At 39.8% G+C, this 9,232-nt stretch overlaps 1 protein-coding gene across 1 annotated transcript in view; it reads left to right on the forward strand.

Annotated features, from left to right (window-relative positions):
• Nucleotides 1–545: 545 nt before the first annotated feature.
• The window catches only part of Mical (Molecule interacting with CasL), a 302,955-nt gene continuing 294,268 nt past the window's right edge, over nucleotides 546–9,232 (forward strand). Inside the window, exon 1 of the mRNA XM_080278020.1 lies at nucleotides 546–774. The gene's annotated coding sequence lies outside the window, so the exon portion shown is untranslated. The remainder of the gene's footprint in view (nucleotides 775–9,232) is intronic.

Below are 9,232 nucleotides of genomic sequence, written 5' to 3' on the forward strand. Positions count from 1 at the left end.
ATAGGGTGGGGACGGGTCTCTTCTCCAGTGACGGAAAGTAGTTACTTGGCCCTACGGTTCAGTTGCCTTTCAAGACCCGTGAAATACCGCTTGATCGTGTGCATAGTAGAGCTTCCCGTCCATGTCAGGCATATACAAGCCGACCGCTACAATACTTACTATACATACGAGTATTTTTTTTTTTCCAACTCGGAGTGGCACTGTGCAGAGTTCATTGCAGAATCTTGTTTTTTCTGGGAGTTTCATTGGGAACATTAATTAAAGGAAAGATTTTAATTTGCAATTTTTCGTACGTGTTGCATTGCAAAGTGTAAATATTGGCTGGAAAAAGTCGGTCTTACGTCTGGCAGTGTGGCCACGAGTAAAATGACAAAACACTGGTGAGAGACTCCCGGTGTCTGTGCCGGCGGCCGAAATTCGCCCGTCAGTGTTGTACAGGCGATCGTGGTGGTAAGGTGTGTTGGTGGTTGCACCGTTCTAACCCCCTCTGAATTGTATAGTAACAACCAGATTCGAATTTTAATTACTTGCCTGTGAGTGGGGACCAAAAGTGCCTTAACTGAATGATCGTTAAATGTCCAGGGGTGGTCTGGAACGAAGTAGAGGGGAAGTTACTTAGTGTTAAACCAAACCAAGCAGCATTCGTTGGATAAAGAAGAAAAAAAAAAAAAAAAAACGGAAGAGAAGTGTTAGTGGTGGTGGTGGTCGTGGCAGTGATGACTTCCCCTCCATCACTGTCGCACCGGGAGTCACCGTCGGACAGATAAGAGAATGGTAGGTGTGATAATGAAAATGTAAATTTAGGTCGTGATAATAATAGAATGGTAAGAGCAGAGGTCTTGTGTTATGTAAAGATGTATTGAAAGGAAATTATAGGTTTGTTCTCCCAGTACGGCAACATCACTTCCTTGCTGCTACCAGACGATTGTACCCATCTTAGAACCCCTCTAACTCCTCTAACCTAAGATCCCAAACCCCTTCCAGCATAGTTGACTGCCAAGTATAGTCAGATTGGAGGGTTGACGACTTGTAACCATGGAAGTTTAGGTCATAGCCAGGTCTTGTCAAATTTTATGGAACCACGGCATAAACTAGTTGTAGGAGTGCCCCAGTTTTGTCAGGTGAAAACAGACATTAGGAAAAGGTGTCACACCCCACCGAATCGAAGTCTAAGAAAGAAACTGTCTGGTGGAAGCAAATATGTAACAAAAGACGTCACCTAACTGAAAGGGTTAATAATAGAATGGTAAGGATGTGATGCCGAGGAGAGAAGGTAACATCATATCGTGCAATTAGAACGATAATGATAGATCTTGCCTGGTAATAATAGAACACTGGAAGCATTAATGTTGCAGTGACTGAAGTATCATGATAATATAGTGATGAGGATGTGTAGGTTTGGATAATGGTGCGAATCGATATTTTATTTGTCATAAAAATAGCATCGTAAAATAGTTACGCCAGCCTGATGCTGGAATAATAAATTGTCTTACCTCGGTAGGGCTATCTTGTTAGCATGGTAACGGTGTTATTTATACGGTGTAAGGTAGGATATCTTAACCCTTGTAGTACAATGACGTTCCTTTTTATTATTGCCATTTCCAGGCGAAGTTTTTCATATCGAGAAAGCTTTTACGAACAGGAGGGGTTAGATAATATGAAACGCCCTTCGTGAGTTGAGGGAAATCGTCTGGATAATGCAAGAACAGGCTAATAATTGCGTCTTCGGATTCAAGGGATTAATAATAAAATGAGATATATTACCGGGGAAGTTTATAATATCAGTAAAATGAAGAGATGAATTATTGGGTAAGTTTGTCCTATTTTATAATCAGTTGAATGGAAACTATGCCCATCGCAGTAGTAGAGTGGTAAGGAACTCATAAACAGAATGTAACAGTATCTTGGTAGGAATGTCTTAATATTGGAAATGGTGCCATTGTCATTATAGACTGAATCTACCGTCGTATAATAATCACAGTAAAGAATTGTACCGTACTTAAGGTCACGTCTTTCGTATAAATAATTAGATGTGGTGACACTGCAACATCGATAAGAGAGAGAGAGAGAGAGAGAGAGAGAGAGAGAGAGAGAGAGAGAGAGAGAGAGAGAGAGTGAGATGGAATAGAATAGTCAGTGGGTCAAAATGGAGCAAGTTGGAAGTTTTTTTTTTTTTTTTTTTTTTTTTTAATCACCGGCAGTGCAGATACGTGACGACGATGGATGTGGTAATAATAAATTGATGTTCCCGTTATTATGGCCTTAGACGAAAACAAGGTACCGTATATGTCAAACGGATGACCAAGAATGAGACGACAGATTAAAGTGGAATAATACAGGCAGGAAGACTGAAATGGAAGAATGCATGAGGGGAGGCGACTTGGATTGGTCAGAGGAAGTAGAAGCTTTGGTGAGGGTGAAGTATGGGATTTGGGTAGTCAGTTAATAGATAAGTCGATAGATGCCGGTTGATAAGTTAATACAGGCTGCAGTAGGTAAACAGATAAGTACATAGGTACAGGTAGATACATACCGGTATATGGAGAGTGCAGGTAGATAGATAAATACATAGGTACAGGTAGATACATGGCAGGTGCTGGTAGATGGATATATATAAGTAGGTAAATCTATAGGTTGACATAGATGGGTACAGGTGGGTAAAATATATAGGTAGATGGTTAAACAGATGTAGCCTAGGCCGGTAACTATAGATACTCTGTATAAATAATCAGGTAATGTTGGTACATAGATGGATTCAGGAAGATATGTAAATTGATAGATACAGGAAGATAGATAGGTGAAGAGTATGGGACTGATTCTGTGTGGTAAAAATTGAGATTGCTGGATTTTCTCTAATTCTTTGCAGGAAGCTGCAGCGGCAATTTTACGGTATTACCTGGTTATTTTTTCAATTTCACGCTGTGTGAATTTTGTCATTTGGTAAATTGACTACAAGTTTTCAGAAAAAAAAAGAATGCGCCAGGGAAAATGCGTATATACTGAGATCTTATTTACCTTATCGCTAAAATCTGAAAAATACTAAAGCTTGAGTACAAGTACTGATTCAGTACTGAAATTAAGAAAACATTGAATACTTATAGGTAGTAAGATTAAGAAGTAAATGAAATAAAAACTATTAAATGCAGTTACAAGTATTGATTTTGTTTTCAGTTTCACTGGTATTTATTTCGATGAGACGTAATGGCAGGTCAACTACATAGCCTGCTGTACGGTACCTGTAGTAAAGGATGTTATATTTGACAGTGATGTATCTGTCAAAAGAAGTTGCCACTAGTATGCGCCAGCTCCTGTGAAATTAAACTTTGAGCAATGATTTTCTTAGGTGTTTATGTTTGAATAATAATTGCAGTCATTTAAAATGTTAGGGTGAATTAGCAGTTTAACTCCATTCTTTTGATGGGTTGCCTATATGTTTCGGTAAATGACATTGTTTGCAAGTGATAAGAATTTGGTGGATAAAAGATGTAGTTTGTTGAAAGGATTAATGACTAGCCCACCAGCCACCACCACCAGTACGAGATACCTTTCCTACACTGAACAAAAATCGTCGAAATTAAGAGTTACACACACACACACACACACACACACACACACACACACACACACACACACACACACACACACACAAATCATCGCAGTGAGAAGGTAAACTTGAGTGACAGAATATACAGGTAACATAACTGTACCGATGCTTTTTTTTTTTTTTTTTTTTTGTGAGTAGGATGTACAGTACGGTACAGTGTGTCATATCCCTTCGTTGTGTGTGTCAGAATGTAAAGCCGTACAGCGAGTTTAAACGGTGCATTTTTGTTGACAGTAGGCACCATATTCTCGTCGCGTGGGAGACTGGCTAGCACTATTTTCTTTGCGATTTATATTTTGCAGTCGTATCATCATAACCCCTTCAGTTCGGTAACATATTTTTCATTACGATCTTGGTATCTCGTGTGGCTTTATTTAGCTTAAAGGAGAGGTTTCGAAATGGAGGAGTTAGGTATAGCCTTCAATTACCCCCTTCACCACAAGAGCTCTCCCTTAAACTGAATGGAATAATTTAGAGGTAATGAGAATAAAGCAGTAAAAGACGTCACAGTATTCAAGGAGCTAACCCTCTTGCTTCCCTATACCGGTACTGTATGGGGTGGGAAGGTTTCAGGAATAGAATAGCCCTTAAGTAGGAGAACCATCAAGAAAGTCCTACAAAACCAATAGATAAATAAAATGACATTAGTATAAAATCAAGGTAAATGAATTAATAGATGAATAATGGGCTGCACATCCCTTCACTCATCATTCAAGCCTTCGAAATTCTTGGCTCCATCTCAGGCCAAACGAAAAATGCACTTCATCATATCTGAGGGATAGTCATTCTCTCTACTGCCTGGTTACAAAGAGGAGGGAGGGGGGTGCAACTTTTGCCATGTGCACATCCTCACGTACTTCAGCTATCCTTTTACTGTAGGCTATGTCCTTTCTCTGTTTTTTTGCATCCCCGTCTTCCATACGTTAGTTATGCGCATAATCAGTTACATTATTTCTCCACCTGCTTTTGCATACTACACTTTAATAGTCACATAGAGTTCAATCTCTCTCTCTCTCTCTCTCTCTCTCTCTCTCTCTCTCTCTCGTTAATGCCCCCATGTATGTTATTAGTTATTTATATCTTTAATATCGATGCAGCTTGAACCAGAAGCTTAAAAAAAGATGTTAAGCAGCCCTTCATTTTTTTTCTTTTTTTGCGTTATTGTTGCTACCAATATTGTATTCAGAATTGAACTCCCAAGTAGTGAAGATGTTAATGAAGACTGTATCTACCCCCTTAAAGTCTTGAGTAACGCTTTATAAAATCGTCAGGAGACAGCAAAAATAGAATAAGAATACCTCATGGAAGTGTAGACTAGGGCGGTGCATATGTTGAATTGCTGAGGATGATGTGTTAAGAAATATAAACCAACAAGAATACGACCTTGTATCATTAGGCAGTGCTTGTTTATCACCTTGGTTACCAGTAATTGACACATGATTATTGCCGTGTCCTTATGCAGAGAGAAAATTACAGTGCCATTCAGTAAGAGAGGGGGTGTAAGCTATAGTAACTCGTGATTGCATCTTCTTGCTTATTTTCGAAGTAAAATTGAACGATATTTCGCTGGGATTGAGTCTTAGGAATCTTGTACCGGTACTCTCAAAGCTTAGACACCATTAACCCTTTTATGATACGGAAATTTTAGCAACTCTTCCAGTTACCGTAGTACCAGACGATTTTATTCCGCGGAGTGAGTCATAGGAGTCTGCTAAATCGTCTGGCGGTTACAAAGGTAGAAGATGAGATCGTACTGACGGGGTTAAAATGCCGTAGCTTAAATGTTGTTTTGATTGGCAGAGAGAGAGAGAGAGAGAGAGAGAGAGAGAGAGAGAGAGAGAGAGCCGGTGTGGACAAACACAGGAAGGCCTTTACACAAACACATGTTCGCTTCCGGCTCTTACCACCTTCACCACGGTGACGTAAGTTTTAATTTTATACATGCCATAATTCAGATGATTAAGATCAGCTTAGGGGAGACTTCAAACTGGAGGAGTTAATGTACTTTTAATTAACTTGTCAATGATAACTTTCCCAGGCTGAATACTGGTAATCATGTGGTGATGACAATAATAAGATAAACTACAGAGTCAGATAATTAAATCCTTAGGAAAGACTGGGTAGGTGTGATTAATTTTAGTGACTCCAGGCTAAGGAAAGCACAGTTATACGGTAAAGTGTTATGCTGAAAAAAGATGTCCATTGTGTCCACGGCAGCGGAAAAGGTACCGGGAAAACAAAATAATAATCATGATAATGATAATAATAGTGATGATGATGATGATGATGATGATGACGACGATGATCATAAATGAAACTTAAAATATATCGTAGGATCACTCAGCATCTACACCATGCTTGTATAATAAATTACTGAAGTGCATCCTTTCCAGTGAAAAAATAAGATTAAATAAATAAATAAATAAATGAGTAATGTGTGCCTTACATAGAGCTGACACAGTTGTTACTTAGTCCACACCACACCTGACCGGAAATCTTCAACAGTCTTGGGGGAAAGTTTTGTTACCGTATCCATAATGTTTCGTAATCTCAAACACAGAACGAAGGTTTTTGAAAATTTCAGCGTCGTTTGTAGTCATCATTATTATTATACTTATCATCGTAACGCTCATCACATTATCAACACCACTGAGCATCATTACATCACATTTGCTATTATGATCATCCCCTTCACAGCTGTTGCCATCATCTTTTTCATCATCTTTCAGTTACCCAGTACCACACCTGCTGCAGTAATCTTAAAGGCTAATAACTCTGTCATAGGCAGTGTACGGTAGAGTGGTTAGGAAACATGAATATGAAAACACAGGAGTCAGGAGAATCTATCGCATCAGAGTGCCTAGTGACATGGATCTTACCGTAGATCTCTCCACTTGTCATTCAGGTCTTCAAGTGTGTGTGTGTTATTATGTAGTTAAAATTTGCAGTATTGACCGCCTCGGTCTGATTCTGTAGTTTTTATTTTTTATTTTTTTTATTCTTGGTACCATATATACGTACTGTATTCTTTATGAGACATTTGTTGAGTTGGGAAGAACATGATGAAGCCTTCGTTTACCCCTTTCACGGCAGAACTGAAAAACAGTAGGCTGAAGAGAGCTACAATAGCCTAACATAAAAATGGCATGAGGTACTCGGCCTGAACGAGTTGATATAGAAGACAGGCCATGAAGAGAGAATTGTAGCGTGGGCTAAAATATTAAATCGCCAGCAGTGTCATGCATCGTGTATTATACAACTGCTAGTCCATGGCAGGCGTGTGCGAGCCACCTGCTACCAGACATACATACATACATATATCGTAGAATGGTATTGCAATCTCTCTCTCTCTCTCTCTCTCTCTCTCTCTCAGCATGGTAGCTTTAACGGTGTGTCCACTGGATGCCTATTTTCGTCCAAGTGACTTTAGATTTCATGACGTAATCGACTTTATTTTTTACCAACGTCCTGAAAGATATCCTGCTTTTCTATTAGCCCCTTTTATGCTGTCATTCGTCTCTTTATTTCATTCTTGCTATCGATCGGCGGTCCTATTCAACGTAGGGACACCTTGTAGTGATGATACAGGCTTAAGCGAACTCCTTTTGCCTATTTAGTATGGCTTGGGGAGAGAGAGAGAGAGAGAGAGAGAGAGAGAGAGAGAGAATTAACCCCATGGAGACGGCCTAGACGTTCTCTCAACCGTCAGGCGATTTCATTCAGCTTATGCAAGAACGCCAAGTTTGGAAAGTTATCCCAGCTCAGTTTCTGCTTCATGCTCTGATTAAGTGTGGGTGTTTTTGTCGTCTATTTACGTGGATTTAGGACACTCCATACAGCCCCCTCCACTCCAATTTAGTTCTGCATTTGCCATGTTAATGTTTTATAAACTAAATATGGAAGCAGATGCGTCGATATTCAGCAGTTGCGAATAATGTACAAAGGAATATGTATTTACCCCTGAACAAGTATATGAGGCATTATTGACACTATCGGACGATTGAATTAATTTGAAAATTGTCGTGTTGCCTATTTCAAGGGGTAAAGTGTGAAAGTACAGCACATCCTATTTTTCAGGTAGATTGATATCGAAGAGAGTATTGCAAATATTTAAAACTTATCACTTCTTGACCCTTATTGACGCTTCCACAAATGAGGCGGAATGTGAACCTGAGGACTAACCGGTTAGAGTATGGACTGGGGTTGGAGGAGGGAATATATACACCATGTGAAATTTTGTAAGGACATTGCCTTTACACCACGTAAAACCTTTGAGTCCGAGAAATCTTTCGTATGCTAAGTAAGATCATCCGTGAAGATTAAGTGAACGTTATTGTGAAGGAAATAATGGAGGCCGGTAATTTTGAGGATTGTGACCCTGGTAGATTTTTTTTTTTTTTCCCACATTACAAGTGATCTGTGGGTAGTACCAATGAAGTAAAAAAGAAAAAGAAAAAGACGTTTGTAAATGTGTATACCCCTTGTCTACGCTGATATATTTTTGAATTATTTTTCTCGCCACATGATTTAATCTTTTTTAGGAAAAACCTCATAAACTCAAAGGGTTAATGAATGCTACCGATTTATCTAACCCTTCCAGTCAGAAGACTTTCCTAGGCTAAATAAAAATCGTCTGGTGGCTGCAAGGACAAAAAAAAAGTGATGTACCGTGATGTACATACCAGTAGTGTGTGTTTGTGTGTGTGTGTGTGTGTGAGAGAGAGAGAGGGAGAGAGAGAGAGAGAGAGAGCTGTAAGTAGGGTGGTGGTGTCAAGTTAACATGAAGTTACCAACAATACAACAATACGGGTGCACTGTGTCTACAGTAAACAGCACAACACGTGGTATATACTGGTACGTCAGCCATAAAAAAAACGCGTACCCGGTACAGTACTTGACTCAGGATTAACCGACACCTCTTTATATGTGTTTTTATTCATTTATTTATTTGATAATGAAGGTTGATATTTTCCTGTAGGCTTAGTTACTCATTATACTGCGAGTAGTGCGGTGTACCGTATTATCTTTTGGTTGCATGATGATTTATAACATCGCGGTTAATAACTTAATATACGGTACGTTAAAAGAAAACCTGAAACTGTTCATGATAAGACATGCTGTATAAATTGTGCATATATACAGTGCATCTCTTAAAAATATGTTTATACCGTATGATTTGGGCAGTGTGTATGGGGTGTGTGGTGTGAGGGTGGGTCGGTGGTGGATGGGTGTGGTTTGTGGTTGGGGTGGGTGGGTGGGTTGGTGGTGGTTGGGTGTGGGTGTGGTAGTTCGTATACTAAGATATTTCAAAGACGGTAAGAAAAGTAATCATTTAATTTGGGATATTTCTCTGTTTATGCTCACTCGTTGGGGAGATAAAGTTGGGAGGGTGGTGATGATGATTGTGCCTATATTGTTCCTTGAGTGAAGAGTGGTTAATGTGGTGGTGGTGGTGGTTGAGGCGGTTATGGCGGGTGTGGTGACGTCACAGCCGCCCTCCACCTGCCGCGGGGAGTGGGAAAAGGAGGGGGGTCAGGGGTAGTGGTGGAGATGGTAGGGGTAATACTGACCTTGAATTTGGGGACCGCAGACCAACCACACCACCATTGGGCACCACTGCACGTCACA

The sequence above is a fragment of the Coenobita brevimanus genome, chromosome 72 (assembly GCF_032717465.1).
Source record: "Coenobita brevimanus isolate Jiangsu-jjx chromosome 72, ASM3271746v2, whole genome shotgun sequence".
NCBI classification, from domain to species: domain Eukaryota; kingdom Metazoa; phylum Arthropoda; class Malacostraca; order Decapoda; family Coenobitidae; genus Coenobita; species Coenobita brevimanus.